Source organism: Balaenoptera physalus (assembly GCF_965194825.1).
Source record: "Balaenoptera physalus genome assembly, chromosome: 13".
NCBI classification, from domain to species: Eukaryota; Metazoa; Chordata; class Mammalia; order Artiodactyla; family Balaenopteridae; genus Balaenoptera; species Balaenoptera physalus.
In genome coordinates, this window is record NC_138892.1 from 43,439,182 (window position 1) to 43,456,017 (window position 16,836).

A 16,836-nucleotide genomic window follows, 5' to 3' on the forward strand; every position below is an offset into this window, starting at 1 on the left:
TGTAGCCCTTCACATCTAGGGGGTGAATAAGTTTACAGAAGCTCCCCCCAAAAGTGGTGACACTGCATGATGGGCAAGGAAGAAGGAGAGAAATCTAAGCAGAGGTCTGGAAGAACCAAAAGATAAATATGAGTGACTTCACACATTTAGCTGGGTTTGGCCTTGAATCCATTCCTTTTTCTTTTTTTTTTTTTTGAATATTTGTATATTTATTTATTTATTTTGGCTGCGCCGGGTCCTAGCTGCAGCACGCAGGATCTTTGTTGCAGCATGTGGGCTTCTTAGTTGCGGCATGTATGCAGGATCTCGTTTCCCAACCAGGGATGGAACCCAGGCCCCCTGCATTGGGAGCACGGAGTCTTACCCACTGGACCACCAGGGAAGTCCCTTGATTTCATTCTTAATCCCCTTCAATCATTGAACAGTTCAGGAAAATCCTAAGTGTGTAGAGGGAACAAACTGTTGCGTTTGGCTATAAACACAGGGTTGTGAAAGGAGAGCAGTGGCTGGAAAAATAATTTGGTATCTTAACAGAAGGTCTCGGAGTAGCCTATCCAGTTGTGGACCACGTTCATTTATTCACTCCATGAATATTTGTGGAGCATCCACCGTGTGTCAGGAGTTGTTCCAGGCAATGGGAGTTCAGTGGGAAGCGAGATGGAGGAGGGCCCCACCTTCTGTTTTACTGGAGGTGGATAGGGATTAAAACTCAGTAAGAAAACAAACAAGGAAATATCAGGTGATGATAAGTGCTGTGAAGAAAATGCAGTGGACAGTGAGAGGTGACAGAATGGATGGGAAAGCCATTAGGTGGTCCAGGAAGACCTCTCTAAGGAGGTGACATTAAGGCTGAGACAAGAAGGAAGCATCCACGAGAAGATCATAGAGAAGAATTGTCCAGCGAAGGGGAACAGGCTCTCAGGTGGGAATCAGTTGTATGGCTGGAAAGTAACGATCAAGGGGCAAGAGCAGTAGGGGATGATGAGCTCAAGTGAGGTGAGCAGGGGGCCAGCCTGTAGAGGGCTCTCTAGGTCATGGAAAGGAGTTTCTGTATTTCCCTAAGTGCAATGGTAACATGTTTTAATTAGAGATGTGATGAAGTATGAATGGACAGGTTTTTTTTTTTTTAAAGTCCATTTTAAGGGCTTCCCTGGTGGCGCAGTGGTTAAGAATCCGCCTGCCATTGCAGGGGACACGGGTTCGAGCCCTGGTCTGGGAAGATCCCACATGCCGCGGAGCAACTAGGCATATGCGCCACAACTACTGAGCCTGCACTCTAGAGCCTGCAAGCCACAACTACTGAGTCCGCGCGCCTAGAGCCTGTGCTCCACAACAAGAGAAGCCACTGCAATGAGAAGCCCGTGCACCACAAAGAAGAGTAGCCCCCGCTCGCTGCAACTAGAGAAAGCCCGCGCACAGCAACAAAGACCCAATGCAGCCAAAAACAAATAAATAAACTAAATTTATTTTTTTTTAAGTCCATTTTATTGCTCTTTTATGTGAAAGGTGGATTAGAGATGGGCAAGGCTGGGAACAGGGAGACTAGTTTCCGTAATTAACAAGAAGGCTATTTCAAAAGTTGTGTGAAGGGTGCTGGCACCTGAGACGAGGAAAGTAACAGAGGATGTAGACAGATTTTAGGTATATTTTGAAGGCAGGTCTGATAGGACTTTATCATGAATGATAGGAGGGAAAGAGAGGAATCAAGAATGACTCCTAAGTTTTGGTTTGTGTAATGGGGTGAAGATGGAGAAGACTGGGGATGAGCAGATTTTAAGGGGAGCCCAGAGTTCTCGAGGTGATGGGGAGCAGTTTATTTGTTTTGTTTATTTTTTTTTAATTTAAAAAATTTTTTCTTTTTTGGTGCAGGAAAATGGCACGATTAGAGTTACACTTCGGGGGGACAATAGTATCTTTGAAGTTGTGTGTGAAAGAATTAGGGATTGGGTTCTTAGCTCTAACATTATTACTCAGCCATATAACAGTGTATGTATAAAGTAAAAATACTTAAGTTCTTTTTGGATTATTTTTATTCATAATTGTTTATTGAAGCTTCCCAAGTACCAAAAATTAAGCTAGGTGCTGTGAATACCAAGATGGATGAGATATATTCCCTAGTAGAGGAGCTTGCACTATACCTGAGTTATAGCAAGAACCCAGCTCTCTCTAATACTGAGTTTTAATTTTCACCGTTTTGGTGTTTTTGGTGCAAAACCAAAATGTATGGGAGTTCCAAAACTGGGGTGATTATGTCTGCCTGGGGTGGTGGCAGTGGGCTGGGGAAGTTGTTTGGTGAAGTTCTGAGGCTTTAGGTAGAAGAGGGATTCGGTCATTGTTACAAAGTCCTTCTGCCTGATAATCACATGTGGTCAGTGTGCTCTCCACCATGTTTGCATACATTTAAATTTTCCCCATCTTCTTCTCCACAGTGACTGATGGCTTTAAAAAAATTTTTTTTTTAGGTCTTCAGCTATTATTAGGAGGAGGTATTGTAAGCAATAATCAACAGATGACACACTGTCATGTGTAGGGATGTTGAGTCACTTTATGGGCAGAGGAAATAGTCTGAATAAGGCCATAGGGCACAGGGAGAGACTGAGAGCGTCAGATGTGGAAACTACTTTGGGTAAAGCCAACTTCATTTCTTCCTGTGACTCACCAGTTTGCATTTTGAAAGACCTGAGGCTCTGCCATCAAAGATCCTAAATTATTCATCTCTCCAGGGTCTAGCACAGTAATGAACCGGCACTCGAGAAGGTTTGCTCTTTGTTTCTCTGGGTTGGCAAGTCCTGTGTTGTTGTCGCTGCTGTGGTTTTTGTTTAATGGTTTGTCCCTGAGGCTGTGACAACTTGATGGAAAGCAAAAACTGGAGGTGAGGTAGGGATCTTTGGCTTTTCTCGTATTGAAAATAGCTGTTGAGTAGCTTTCTTTACTTTTCAGCCCTTCAAATTGTTACCCCTTTTGATGGCAACAGATTTCTCAGGACATAATCAAAAGCTGGCAGATGTCGACTCCTCTTGGATAGGTGAGAAGGAACAAGGAGGAAAAGAGCAGGGGGCACCTTCCAGGCAGAGGGGCTGCTCTCTGCAAAGACAAAGAGGTGCCCATGGGCCATGTCCCATCTTGCCCAGTGGAAGAGGGGGTTTTTAATGGGATTATTAGATCTACCTAATCTAGATAGAAACTGCATATGATTATTCACTACACAACTCCATTTCCCACGGATTATATTCCTCTTTCTTTCCCCCAGAAAAACCTTTACTTTCTGCTTAAATAGAAATCATAGATGAGCTGAGAGTGGAAGTGCTCACTTGCAGAAAAGAATATAGGAAAGAGGAACTGTACCATCCCATTATCTTGCTGGGTCATCGTGTCCCTGCTTTTATAAGTGACCCTGTACTCTTTTACCTTTTTCTCTCTGTTCTCAAGTTAGCATACTGAAATGAGCATAATTTGTTTTTCTTTTCTTACCAGTTTAAAAAAAAAACACATATTAAAAATATTTATAAGCATAAGGATTCCTTTTTCAAGGGGGAAAATCAGAGATACAGATAAATGCTAATTATGTAACACTATTACTACTCACAGATCAGTGTGTCTCTGTGTGGTATGCAACTCCCACTGTACCATATTGGCTAGGGATTATGTTTTCCTTGTACACTGCAATAAACATAAAGTGTAATATAAATATGTTAAAGACTCATTAAGATTGCACAATGATTTTTCACTTAACAAAATAAAAGACAAAGCTTTTTTTTTTAAAAAAAGGCAAAGATAAATAGAATCACTTACAATGTCGCTTTTCAAAATAACTCCTATGAATATATTGTAAATAAATTTCCTGTCCTTTCTAACACATACATGCACACAGAAGCATGAATTTATACATGCTCACCTAGAACTGCTTTCTTCTCTTAGCAATACATCAGTTAATGTTTTTAAGTGTGATTAGAAAATCTCAAAACAAATTTATGAACGTAAATTTTGAGCTTTTCTCAAAAATTTCCCAAATAATTCAGAAAGTTTCCTGGAGTATCTTGTGTGGACTCTAAAAATAATCTTCTTGGGTATTTTTCTCTCTCTAAAGCACCAAGTTCTTTTCTCCTTCATTGCTTTTTCTTAGTGCTGTTAAGAGCACAGGTATAACTATGTTCTCCTCCCCTCCCCCTTCCCAGAGACAGCATCTTTGCTGCCAGTGGTGGCATCTAATGTCTGGGAGAAAGGTCTCAATGCTTGATGTCCAAGATATAGCTATCTGCACTAAGTTTGCCATGTCCTACGCCTGTGAATGTAATTGAAACTAATGGAGATGTTGATTTTTGTTCTCAACATATCTGGTATTTTATTCTTTATTCTCTGTTTTTATCAAAGCCCCCCTTTCCCCTAGTACTTATGCATTCATCTGTGAATTCATTCAATAAGTACATGGGCTGAGTAATAGGGGGACAGGAAACAAAACAGACATGATCCTGGGCTTCATGGAGCCTCCAGTCAAGTAGAAAAAAACAGACATTAAGCTCGTAAAGATACCAACAAGTATGTAATTTTATTAGGAGGAAGACTACAGATTCTGTGCAGGAGAATGATAGAGGCAGCACAGTTTTTTTTTTTTAAACATCTTTATTGGAGTATAATTGCTTTACAATGGTGTGTTAGTGTCTGCTTTATAACAAAGTGAATCAGCTATACATATACATATATCCCCACATCTCCTCCCTCTTGCATCTCCCTCCCACCCTCCCTATCCCACCCCTCTAGGTGGTCACAGAGCACCGAGCTGATCTCCCTGGCAGCACAGTTTTTGCTGTGGACTCAAGAAATTTGCTTTCCAGAAGAGAGTCAATGGGTGGTGGGAAAATGATAAGCTGAATATCCAGCACCATCTTTCCCAGAATCATCTTCACCCTGATGTTCTGGCCCATTTTCCTGGAAGTCACCTACTTGTCCTAGCCTCTCTTCTTAGAATGAACTCTTCCTCCAAGATTCCTCTGTCCTTTGATAGAAGGACTCTGCCAGGCTGTCCCTGAGATCTCTACATTTATAGAGTCCTGGAATAAACAGTTTCAAATCTACCTATTTTCATACATTCCTGTGCAATGAGGGTTAGAAACAGCTTCTAGGTAAAGAAGATCTAATTGTCCAATCTAGATAATTTTTATAATTGAAGCGACTACTTGATGAAATATCTATTAGAGAGCTAAGACTAGTCAGTGGTATTCTGTGGTACAAGGATCACATAATAGCTTTCACAGTTATAGAAGAATAATGGATTGGAAGAAAAGAGAAGTTTTATTATTTTTCCTCAAACAGGTTTGCTTTTGTCCTCTGAATAATAGGGTTTTCAAATGAGGGATAGAGGAAGACTGAGGGGGAGGTGGAGGGAGGGAGGGAGAGGAGAGAGGGAATGGGAAAGAGAGAAGGAGAGAGAGAGAGAATTAAATGGTTATGGTATTTTAGTACCAAGGTCCGCAGTGCTCCTCTGTGTCCTGTCTCCTGGTTTAATGACCTAATATGAATGAGATACAGTTATACCCCACTACCTTTGATTTATAGAGCTAGGCAAATGTCTTTCGCCTCGTCTTTTTGAACCTATTTCATTTTTCTTTAATGGCATTTCTCTGGGCTTGCCTTCTCTATGCACAGACTGGTGACAGAGGCTGATAATAGATAATGGGTTGTTTCATGGCAGAAGTTTATGATAACCTTGGCCTCATAAGGTCTTCCCCATGCATAGGAGTCATTTGTGAAAATATATGAAGGAATTATAGATCTGCTGTGTCTTAGGAGAACAGCGGCTGGGAGCATGGCATTTTAAAACAGCTTGTGGGCTTCTGAGCATGACTTCTGTGTGGAAATATAAAGATATACCCACATAGCTCAGCGAGCTGTCAATGGGGATGTTGTGAATTAGAGCAGAGCTCAAGAGGGTCACAAAAATTAGAAGGCATTTCTCTGCTCGTTACTAAATCTGGGATTGTTTTTTTACCTTGACACTTGATCATCTTAAATCATCAACTTATCTAAAAATATCTTATAGAAATATTTTGTGTCAAACTCCTTAGGTTTTGATTCCCTTTTTTTCAAGAGACATTTCTTATGGTTTAAGTTGCCTGAAAAGTCACCTTGTTGTGTCACTGAATTCTGCTTTGTTGTTGAATTTTTCATAGGCTTTCCTAGACTTGCTCCTGGGGTGGTCACTGAAGTGAGAAGTCAGGAAAAGGGGGGCAGGAAAGGCAGATGTAAATGCATGTGCTGACCTTGAAGCAGCCCTTCAGCTCTGGATGCTGTCAGGTGGAGATGCTATGAGGGCTTATATGCCTTCCGTTGGGCAAGATGTTGCAGATCCTGTGGCTTCAAGAACACTCCCCTATCCTTGCTATAAAATCTCTCTCTTCTCCCTGTTACTCAGAAAATATAACTGCCTATATTTAGAGCAACAATTCTGTGGACTGTCAGGCTTTCAGCAATGAGAGAGATGATAGCAAAACTTCTATCTCAGGATCTGGAAAACCTTGTTAGAAAGACTGTTCACAGCTCAAGAAAAATTTTGCCTTTCATAAAAAAAAATTCCTCTGATTGTTCAATCAGTTGGTATTGTAGAAACCTGGAACCTCTTTATGAAATGCAGTGTGCCTAAATGGATTTACAATTTACCATTTTGTTGATATAATTGCAAGTGTATTTCATCAGAAATAATAATATCAATCCCATGGATTGATCATTTACTCTCTACCACACACTATGCTCAGTGCCTTCTATGTGATCTTAATCCTTAAAATAACCTTTTGAGCACAGATGTTGTTATTATTCTTGTATCACAGGTGGAGAAGCTGAGGTTTAGAAAGATGCAATAACACGTTTGGTTTTATATGGCTAGGAAGTGGTAGAGCCAGAATGTAACTGTGATCTGGGCCCTAATGACAAATTTCATCCTCACGGAATCAACATTAAATGACAGATTTGGGGAAATCATTTGGTTGTCTCCAAGAGGAAGATATTTTTGAAGTAAGAATGTTACCGAACACAAGTTCATGTGCCCGATGCACGGTGAGGCCAAACAAACCAAAACGTCGGAGTTTGGAGCAGAGAAAGGTTTATTTCAGGGCCATGCAAGGAGATTGGATGGCTCATGCTGAAAAACCCCGGACTCCCCCATGGTTTTCAGGGAAAAGTTTTTATACGCAAAATTTGGAGTGTGGGCTACAGGGTGTGTGACTTTCTTCTGATTGCTTGGTGGTGGGTGAGGTAACAGGGCATGTTCCAAGAGTCTTGTGCTCAGCCTGAATTTACCATCCTCCACCTGGATGGGGGCCTTAGTTCCTGCAGAAAATCTCAAAAATATTGTTATATATACATCCCTTGAGGAGGAACCAGGACCTTGCTTTATCCGGGCACTGTTTTTTCTTGACTACTCCTCCTTTGTTTCTGCATTCCCTCCCCTCCCTGAGTAGTAACTGTTTGAATCTGCTCTTTGGAACTCAGGGAAGATTTAGGAGGCTGAAGCCTTTTTTCCTGCAAGCAAGAAACGGGGGACACAGAGAAGATTTGTACCTGGGAGGGCCCCACAGGGTTCTGCTCGGTTTCAAGAATATTCTAGAATTTTCTTTCTGAAGCATTAAGGGAAAATATTGACACTCATTAATTTTATGCCTGATGTGTATACATTAAGTACAGTATGCAGTTCGTGTTATGCCAGTTTTGTAACAAGCACATATTGCAGGATTCTCAAACTGGAAAAATAAACTGGCTTGGGATGAGTGAGAATCCAGGTCACGTTAAAAATACCTCAGTACTTTTAAGCTATTTTTAAGATAAGATATTTTTGTTCTGATATGATGTAAGTAGAACATATTCAATGGCCATAAGAGTTAAAAAAAAAAACAAAAAACCCTCCCAATGCTTCCAGGAGAAAGCTTTCATTATTACTCCCATTTTATGTACTAAAGGATAGACATATTGAAATATGTCAGTACTAATTGTAAAATAATGGCTGACATTTATTGAGCACTTATATGTGCCAGGCACTCATTAAATTCTCACAATAACTCTATGAAGTAAATCCTCCCACGTTACAGATGATAAAGCTGAGACAGAGTTACATAACTTTCCCAAGGTCATACAAAGTATCAGAGCCAGAACAAAAGCCAGGCACCGGTCTCTAGAATCTGTGCTCCCAGTCACTCTGTATCATGGCCTCTCCTTCTACATATGCTACTGTATTTACATATTAACCATACTATATGTTGCTATTATGTTTAAATGATATATTACATTTCTTTTCTGGAGTTGCTTTCCATGGTGACCAAAATTCATAACTCTGGCATTAATTTCTTTCATTATTCAATTAGTTTAGTAGCATTTTTGGTTTTTGTGTCTTTCAGAACAGAATTATCATGGTGTTATTCATTCATTAATTTACTCAGTCATTTTTCAGTTCATTCATTAATTTACTCAGTCAATAAATATCATTCAGCACACACTGCAATGTACTATCTATAATCCACTTTGCTAGGCATTTGGGTGAGTTACAAAGACTCTATTAATGCATTCAAAAACCCACAACTTAAGGGAGGGTCAGTGTAATGGAGTAAAGCAAACAAATTACACAGCTAACTTGACCACGGTTCAGGATAAGGTATTACTGTAACATAGTTGAGAATTAAGCACTGTACTATGTTAAAAGAAGGGACACATTTTTATCAGGATAGAAAAGATACATGAAGGAAAGATACATGAAGGAAATGGAATTGAGATGGAATTAAGTCTCTCCTAAAGGATGAATATTTGCTGTCGAAGATGTTTCATTCAGAAGAGACCTTAGAGACATTGTACCTAATTCTCTCATCTTAAAGGAGAGAACGCTGAGAATCAGAAAGGTTAATTGATTTCCCAAGGTCACACTCTCCCAGCTGTAACCCATTCTTCAGTTCCAAATCTGAATGCTTGCTTAGTACTATTTTTTTGCTTTGCTTGGTACTATTTTTACAAATAATTTTGACAGATTGTCTTGAATTCAGTATTGGTTACCTTGTTCACATCTTAAATACTCTCAAGAGGCAAATAAAATAAAACAGACCTTTAGTAATTAGTAAAACCATTAAGGAAAAGTAATGCTGACTAGGCAAACCTGAAGTAGAGTCTGACAGATTTAGTGCCAAGTCAGGCTTGGAAGAGAAGAGAAAGTAGCAGATGGAGTTTTATGCTAGGAATGACAGCAGGTGGGAAACAGGTAATAGCAAACAGATGGGCCCCATAATATAGAAAGACCACCAGCATCACATTTTCCACAGCTTTGTTCCCAAATAGTAGTAAGATTCAATAGATAGTTCATTGCAAAAATCTTATTGAGCACAAACTCTTACAGGGATAATGCTGGGTACCATAAGAGGAAAGTATAAAAATAAAGCTGTTTCCATATTCAGGCTCTGTACTGAGGCTCAAGAAAGGTAGGAAATATAAAACAAGTATAAAAAGAGAGCAATATAATGCAAAAAAGGATAAATAAATGCTAAAAGAGAAATACAAATAAAGCATTCATGGAGAAGGTGGCACTCAAGGTGAGTCTGGTCTATGGAGCCAGAAAAGCAAAAGGAAGTATTCAAGATGAACAAAAGCTCAGAGTTAGATAAATGCTGGAGAGGATTTGCTTAATTGCAAATGGCACATATAGTTACAGATAAGCAAATACACGTATAATGGGGAGATATACAGTAGGGAGGTAGAAGCCCCTAGTCATCACTGTGTGGCTGGGACCAAGTCACTTAAACCTCTCTCTCCTTCCATTTATTCATTTCTCAAATGAGCTAGTTTCTACAATCCCTTCCGGGTTTAGGAGTAAGTAATCTCTAATCTAGAATCTTCATAAATGTTTTAGACTAATATTTCCCAAAATATAGGACAGTATGTGCTACCAGTGGAATGCAGATTTCAAGTGGTATATATGTAATATTTATGTTAATAATTATATAATTTTTAGGGCTTCCTTCTATTTGAAGCAAGTGATACTGAGTTCCATTTTTTTTTTTTGTAGTGTTAGAGGTTTTTCTTTAAAATTTCTGTTTAAATGAAAAATGTGTACCAAGTTGTATAAATGATTGTTGTGCAAATGATTTCTCTCCAAAAGAAAAGATAATCCCAAAGGTTATGCTCTGATTGTCATGCAGTATATTAACCAGTTTTGAATCTAACTTAGCCAATCATATTCCAGAATTCTTTCTTTTACTGACATCTATGTTTTGTATCTTTCTTTGAACTATGTATGCCACCTTGCTGGTTTCTTCATAAATCAATCTTTCCCATGCTCACTGTGTATATTTGTATTGAGTTACATTTGCAGCTTTTCAAAAATTATGCTTCGGCATACAATGTTATCAGTTAGGGTTTAAGCAAAACCATATATACATTTATTTATACATGTTTATTAATTATTATATATATAATTACAAGGATTTAAACTTACTGTACTGTGGGAGCTGGTTAAGAGGTCTGAGTGAGGACGTACAGTTGTTTCTGTGTCTGGCGCTGGCACCTGCGTCCACAGGCAGTTGGGAAAAGAAGATGGATGTGAAGCAGGGCAAGCAAAGACAGGCTGGATGAAGGTGAAGCTGGTGCCTTCCATCATGGAGCTCAATATGCACCTCATCCAGGAGTCAGGGAAGCTGATCCAGCAGAAGGATCTGGCAGGGGCCCCGCTGCTGTCCCAGGCCAGCAAGGTGAGCCTGTGGATAAGTAACAACATGCGTGGGCCCCCCACAGTGCTTGGCGCCCTGAACCCACCTTTCAAGCATAAGAAAACAAGATGGCCCCTGCTCCTCTTCCACTTTCTTAGTCTCATGAAAAATATCTCTTGAGGCCTCACTCTCTGGGCAGAGAAGGGAATTCTGGAAAACATAGTTCCAATGTAGCCAAGTTGACATGATACAGAACCATCATGCTCTATTTATCAGAAAATTTGGTGGGATGGGGGTGTTCAAAGACCCCTGAAAGCCCATTGATAGATAGCCTAGGGGCTATAACACCCCTGGGTTATTACAAATCTTTTCCCTAGTTGTATGCGATAATAGGAATGGTACCAATGACTCAAGAAAGCACTGCCATCCAGATTTAGGCTTATCAGTGTCAATAAGTTTTAATTACTGAAAGGATCTATCATATTTGTTGCCTTTCTAATTTTCTCTTTACCCCAGAGCAAGAATTTTAATAAGCTTGTTAGTCTTTTCTGGATACTAAGGAGTCACATTCTTGGAAAAAAATTTTTTTTTCAAATGTAAGCTTTGTTTTCCAATTTTTCAAGCACATGAACATATTGTTACAGATTTATTATAGATGCCACTGACTTTAGTTATAATTAATTATATAAAATAAATGAATATTTTTTTCTTTGACATCTAATGTTTCAGATATTTTTAAGTGATAGAATTGTTGAAGATACTGCTATTCATTTTGGATTTTTCAACTTCTTGAATACTGGGAGCCCCTTCATGCCTACCCTTGCATCTTAGTTTTGAGTCAATAGGAAACATTTCAATTGGATTGCCTCTTGATCTTTTGACCAGTCTTCAGCTCTGCAGAAAGGAAGCAGCCCCTGCTTATCTGCTCACTGCACAGTGGAAACGCTCTCTATTACAGAGCTAGATAATAACAGCAAGATAGCGGGGGGGACTTCCCTGGTGGCTCAGGGGTTGGGAATCTGCCTGCCAATGCAGGGGACGTGGGTTCAAGCCCTGGTCCGGGAAGATCCCACATGCCGTGGAGCAACTAAGCCCATGCGCCACAACTACTGAGCCTGCACTCTGGAGCCTGTGAGCCACAACTACTGAGCCCACGTGCCGCAACTACTGAAGCCCGCATGCCTGGAGCCCGTGCCCCGCAACAAGAGAGGCCACCGCAGTGAGAGGCCCGCGCGCCGCAGCGAAGAGTGGCCCCCGCTCGCCACAAGTGGAGAAAGCCCACGCACAGCAAAGAAGACCCAACTCAGCCAAAAATAAATACATAAAATAAACAAATTAAAAAAAAAAAGATATTGGGGATTTTTATGCAGTGCTGCTTTATTGCTATGGGAACTTGGATAACTGTCGTTTCTGAGAGTTGTTTTCATAAAGAAATTGCTTCATGGGATTTCACTGAACACTTCCATTTTCATTGTCAGATGGTTCTGAAAATCTCACATCTTATAGTGGACTATGATGACACACGTTTACATGTACATAAATAAAAACAAAAAGAAGTCTTTATCTCTATACCCATTTTCAAAGTTTTATATGAGATTTCCATACTTCCTGGTATTATAAAAACATTATGATGAGGGGCAAAAATTAGCAATTGATGGAAATATGACATCGGGGCAAAAAGTTATTTTACTTTTTTTCAAAATTTATTCATTTGAAGATTATGACCATTGAAAAATCATTCTTATAACATAGATAGTTAGAAAGCAAACAACAAGGCTTCAGTTCTGGCCTTATGATCCAAATAGAAAGTTTCTTTTGTGTATCTTAGCTGTAAAATATTTATAATGTCTTAGTTTTTATATAAGATGACCTAATTTTAGTTATTTATTAGTCTTGTAAATTTATGCCTAGCATAGCACCCTGTAATAGGCAATACTCAAAAAAAAAAAGCAAAAACAAAACAGAACCTGCTGAATGAGAAAGGAAGGAACAAACGAATGAATATATATGTTCACAATGTTGTATATGTCTGTTTAGCAATCCTACAATTTCAAAATCTGTTGGCATATTGACACTTAGAGCACCTTCCCGAAACTGAGACATAGCCTCGTTCCCACCTCAGTGTAGCACCACTGTTGGTGCTGAGAGATGCAATGCAAACTATCTGGCCAGACTACAGCATTCCACAAATGATCTGGAGCCCAGAAGTTCTGGTCCATCTTCAGGAGACTTCAGTAACTATAGAAAACCAGAATCATATCATTGCTGTCACTGATGATCCCAACCTCTCTGAGGTCTCCTCTTCACCGCCTCATCCTGAAGGCCTATAAACCTCTATCTATATTGAGACAACTAGGCCCCTCATTTAAAAAACCCATGAAATGTCTCCTAATCCACTTTTCTGCTTTTGCTTATTAAGAGAATTTACCACTACACTTAAGTCCCAGTAATTACCCTCAGCGTCAGTTTCTGCTTTACCTTGCTCTGAAATGTCCTCATGTGTTATGATAATCTAATACCTCTGTATAGGTCTATCTAGCAGAATAGTGCTACAAAAGTTGGGAAGGAGGCACCATTTGACTTGTGTAGGTACCCTTCCTCCATCCCATCTTCTACCACATCTTACTTTCAAGCTGTGAAAACTCACTCTTAATTGGATATATGATTATCTTTTAAAATATATATATATATATATATATATATATATATATATATATATATATATCTGATAATACCCTTCCCCAGCTTTAAGTGGACTACCATTCCTCCTAAGATAAAGGCCAAACTCTAACATGTTCTCCAGGCCTTGCATGCTTTGGTCCCAGCCTAGCTCTCCAGCTCCCTGTCCCTTTAGTCTCCCTGTTGCCCCTGCCATCCATCCATTCTCCATCCATGCTCTGCCATCCATTCACACTGGCCATCTTTCAGTTCTAGGAAGGGATCACTTACTCCTGCCCGGAGGAGAGCCTTTGAACATACTGCATTTTTTTTTTTTAATTGTGGTAAAATACACATAACCTACAATTCATCATTTTAGCCATTTTAAAGTAGACAACTCAGTGACATTTTAGTGGATTCACAATGTTGTGTAATCATCACCACTATCAAGTTCCAGAACATTCATCACCCCAAAAGGAAACCCCATACCTATTAAATAGTCATTCCTCCTTCTTCCCTACTCCCAGACCCAGGCTACCACTAATCTGATTTCTATCTCTATGGATTTGCCTATTGGGAATATTTCACATAAATGGAATCATACAATATATGGCCTTTGTGTCCGACTTCTTTCACTCAGCATAATGTTTTCAAGGTTCATCCACATTGTGGCATGTATCAGCACTTCATTCCTTTTTATAGCTGAATAATAATCCATCTTATGGGTATTGAACATACTGTTATTTTGCCCAGAATGACTTTCCACTCTTTTTTTCACCTGGGTTGTCTCCTATCCAGCCTTCGGCAGTCAGCCCAGTGATCACTTCCTCAGGGAACTTCCCCCAAATTCCAGCCTTTATGAGGCCATATGCACTTTTAGGCCCAGCTTTCTTTTCTGCATAGCCCTTATCTCCATCTGCAATTAAACACTCCTTTAGGGGCTATTTGATTAATGGCCATCCTCCCAGCTAGAATCTAAGATCCATGGGGCAAGGAATCCTATCTGTATTAGTTGTTTTTTTTTCCATAGTGTATCCCTAGGGTCTATTACAGGGCCTGGTATATAAATAAACATATGCGAAATAAATGTTGTGAAATTATTTCCCACTAAAAAGTAAATAATTGGCAGCAGCATAATGTTCTCTCATTCCCAGTGGCATTTTGAATCTGAATAGAAGCAGCACTGTGTGCAGGAACTCCATGGGGGAATTTCCCTGGCAGGGAGTAAGGGGCAGGGTTGTTCTGGGGGAGCTGCTCCTTCCTGCTTCTTGAATTGCAAAACCCAGTGCCTACACCACCTGTAAGTCCAGGTCTCTGAGTCACCACTCCACTCACTCTAAATCTGTCCTGCTTCCATGTCATCTGAACTGAAAACCAGCCATATTTGGTGCCACGAACACCCTTATCTCATCTCTAGAAAAGTAGTGATCTGCTATCAGTAATCATCTGTGGTCCATCTTTCCTCTCCAATATTTATAGCCTAAGCCTGATTGAAATCTGATGGGTTTCTGTGATGTCTGCAACAGAGGGACGCTTTCTTCTGTAACTGGGATTGTAATCATGTACTGGCATGTCGCCTTCATTAACTCAATGGCACTGTCTCTTCCCAGTCTTTTCCTCATATTTGTAATGGGCGTAAAAGTAGTATTTCCTCTTTCGTGCCCTTACTTTACCTCAGACACGAGCCATAGCCTTTGCGTCAGCGTTTGCAGTCTACACAATGCTGTCTTGTCTTTGAGTAATTACATCTAGAAAACCGCCAGTCATTATCTTCTGAAAGTGATGGCAAATTCTTCTCTAGTATTTACAGACAGATGACAATTAAATCGAGGCCCTGATATAGTAAGAGTACAATTTAACAAATTTACTTGGTGGCAGCAAGTTTATTTAATTTTTGTATAATTACTCATGAGAACATTTTCTCCAGAAGGATAGTTTTATGCTACAAATGAGCTGCTTGGAATCCTTCTCAATGAAGCATCAGATTAAAGGACAGATGTGCCACCAAATAAACTACACCTTTTGCGTATAGAATCACTGCTATTTGAGTTTCAGTTTATTATGTGATATCTTATGTCAACCCAGTGAAAACTGGATTTTCTGTTGTCCTAGATACAGCTGAAACTCTCAAATGGTTCTTTTCTCCCAAGGTAGGGATGGGGGCTAGATTTGAAGAAAGTTAATGGCTACTCTTTGTAGGTTGAATGGCTAAATACAAATCTATTTCAGGAAACCTAAAAAAAATCAAAATAGGTCCCTGGCCTCCAGGATTGTCAATGGCCTAATTAATTGTGCTAATGTAATAAATTAAAAAGAAATTAGTTAGCTATACAGGCCTTGGGAAAAGGAGAGGACCAGAGGCAGACATTGGCAAGTTAGATCTAAATATTCAAGGCTGACTGAGATCTTGGTCCAGTAATGAAGACCAATTGATTAGTTGGCCTAAATAATCAATTCCCAATTGTGTGGATAGAGATCAGAGTCTGATGTGGTATATTTTTGAATACTCTACAAAAGCTTGCTTATTCTGACCATAATTTGGCATCTCATAAAGCTTGTCTCTGGGAAGAGAATGTGCTGGGCAGGTAAATGTGACTGTCCATTCCACTTGGGTGTTATATTTCCCATTTTATAAAGTTAAAGATCGCTTTGGTTTTAAACACATCTTTGTGATGTTTGAGAGAGGGAGAAAAATATACTCTAGGTGGATCAATTTTGGAATAAAGACCAGATTAAATTTTTGAGCTTGCAGAACTGAGACCCAGGCTAGTAGCGCTGAATTCAGGAAGGCAAAAGCCAACCCATGGGTACCTTTCTGGTCCTGACAGTGGCCAGCTCATTCTCCCAACACAGAGCCCCTCTCTCTTGCTGTAGGTCTTCTTTAAATTTATTAATTTTTTTTCAGGTTTCTCTGAGGAGATGGGAACCTAATAGGAAACAAAAGTCTTTAAAGAATCCCTAGTTGGAATATTCTTCCTGCCAGTGTTAAGTGCCATTAGGCAAATGACAATTTTTCTTAATTTCAATTTCACCATATCTTTAAACTGGAAATGTTATGTTGTGGGTTTTTCTGAATATTAAATTAAAACTTTTTAAAGTGCCAGCCTAAGATGGCACTGACCTACAGTAGCCCTCAATAATTCATCTGACTGGGTTTCAGCTTATTCTTTAAAAAAAATGGTTGCCAAATATTGCACATATAGTCCTTTGGTTTGGAGAGATGATTATAGAAGTGCATTCATGGAACCTAGCTGATTTTTTTTTCCTGGAAAAAGACTACAGGTGGGCTTATGTTGAATATATTTGGCCATTGGATATCCCCTCATGTCACTTAGAAAATTAGGGGCTTTTTGGTGTCTATGACACTGCAGCCTAGACTAGGATAGAAACAGCCTCAGATCATGGTCATGTGCCAGAAATCTCCTGAGACTCCGAGCTTGTGAAAAAAATGCAGAAAATCAAGGACAGTCACATGCCCACATTCAGTGCCGGAATATGGTTTTTGGAT

The 16,836-nt window shown here is 39.6% G+C and overlaps 1 long non-coding RNA gene across 1 annotated transcript; it reads left to right on the forward strand.

Moving 5' to 3' along the window:
- The first annotated feature begins 1,263 nt into the window (after positions 1-1,263).
- LOC309640466 lies at positions 1,264-12,017 on the forward strand. The gene is made up of 2 exons (XR_014252249.1): positions 1,264-2,872; positions 11,706-12,017. It is a non-coding gene; the product is annotated as an uncharacterized lncRNA (long non-coding RNA).
- Positions 12,018-16,836: the final 4,819 nt, after the last annotated feature.